This window comes from Salvelinus sp. IW2-2015, linkage group LG6.2 (assembly GCF_002910315.2).
Source record: "Salvelinus sp. IW2-2015 linkage group LG6.2, ASM291031v2, whole genome shotgun sequence".
Taxonomy (NCBI): domain Eukaryota; kingdom Metazoa; phylum Chordata; class Actinopteri; order Salmoniformes; family Salmonidae; genus Salvelinus; species Salvelinus sp. IW2-2015.
Window position 1 is genome coordinate 18,973,908 of NC_036846.1, and position 1,795 is coordinate 18,975,702.

General features: G+C 35.1%; 1 long non-coding RNA gene across 1 annotated transcript; it reads right to left on the reverse strand.

The window, feature by feature from the left end:
* Positions 1-222: 222 nt before the first annotated feature.
* Positions 223-1,144, reverse strand: LOC139027941 (uncharacterized). Its single transcript, XR_011480080.1, has 2 exons — positions 1,095-1,144; positions 223-797 (listed from the first exon to the last, which is right to left on the reverse strand). It is a non-coding gene; the product is annotated as an uncharacterized lncRNA (long non-coding RNA).
* Between the last annotated feature and the right edge of the window lie 651 nt (positions 1,145-1,795).

Consider the following 1,795-nt stretch of genomic DNA (forward strand, 5'->3'; position numbering starts at 1 on the left):
TCAGCAGAACACAATAAGCATGTCTTGTACCACGTGGTCTGGATCCCAGGGTACCTGTCTCTAGTCTTAAATCATGAGTTTGACAAGAGTAGAGCACTTTCGGTACAAAGCTAAACGTGTGATGATGATGATGATGATAATGTTGATGATGATGATGATGATGGTGTTGACGATGATGATGATGATGATGATGATGATGATGATGATGATGATGACGATGAGGATGATGATGAGGATGATGGTGTTGACGATGATGATGATGATGATGATGACGATGATGATGAGGATGATGATGATGAGGATGATGATGATGATTCATCTCGTGATTCAAAACAAATCACCATCAAACTTTTAGATGTTTACTGAATGTTTATAATGCACAATTATTTGGGACTGTACACAGCGGACTAACAAAACATTTAAAACATTGGTGGGGAGAAACATATCTCTTTAAGAAAAACTATAGCTTTTCTTCCATTGAGTTAAATAATGTTCTGCTTGATCATGATTTTTATAAAAAAATTATTAAATTTGTCATATTCTCATATTTTCAAATTCTCTGTGTAGAAGGGGCACTGACTTACAAATGTAAGTATTATTAATGTTACATTTTAGAATGATGATGCTAAGTTCACTGGCTAAGTTCCTCTGCACATAAACGAAGTTCACTCCCAGTCTGAGTACCTGACATCAGAGTACACACTCTCCTGTGGTGTCTCTCTCTTCTTTCTTCCTCTTCTAGTTTTCCTCTCAGAGAAATTCAATGCAGCATAATTCAACGTATCTCCATCTTGATCCTAAGGAGGAACATATTTTAGAAACACAGTAACACCATGATTATTACACATAAATACTTTTCAATACATGTTTTTCATATTACATTTTCAAACCATTAAAGGTTATGTTCACAGAAATACTAAAAGTTTCTATGAGACAGTAGGCCACATATTGGTTGGAAAATACTTAATAATAATTACTGGCTCGTTATTAATCACATAGAGTCATTTTCAAGGGTTATCATGAGCTATGTAGTAGAGTCATTGACAAATTTCACCCTCAAATTGGAATTGATCCATTTCACAATGTAAATATACCTGTTCTCCCCTTAATCCATTATGTCTTCCTCCCCGACAGGCATCTATTGGGGTTTAGGGCAAATTAAGTCTGAAATTTCAAAGTGGAAATTACAACTTTAGAATCCTTCAGAAACTCAAAGCACTACAAGTTCGCATTTCCTGATGTGCAGTAAAATTCTTATTAAACATAAGAGTGATCAAATTAAGATCTTACATCTGTAGGCCTAATCATTCATTTATAGTGCCAATACATTAACCTAAGCCAATACATTTTTCTTGGATAAAAATGATGATAGAATCTTCATGACATTCATATTTATCTTGTTTCAGAAAAGGCTATGGTAGCGGTTGTTGTTGGTTTGGCAGTGGCGTTGGTGTTGTGTGGGATTGGGATCATCTTCCTTGCCTGCACCAGAAGTAAAGAGCAAGTCTGCGACAATTGCAAAGGTAAGCAATACAATTACGAAAATATGCAAGATAACTTTTGCTACCCTGAAGATACAGTAGTTTTTAATTGCTATGGAGATGTATCTTGTCTTTCATCCCTGTCTGATGAAAACCTTGTAACTCCATTTTTGCCAATGTACATTTTTTTACACTTATTGAAACATGGTCATTTTTCCCGTTTCCTGACAAGTTTCTGTTTTGGAGATAAGAGGTTTTCATCAGACAGCGAAGCTTTGTTTGATTTATTGTTTGTTTTCTTTGAAGCAGTAGAT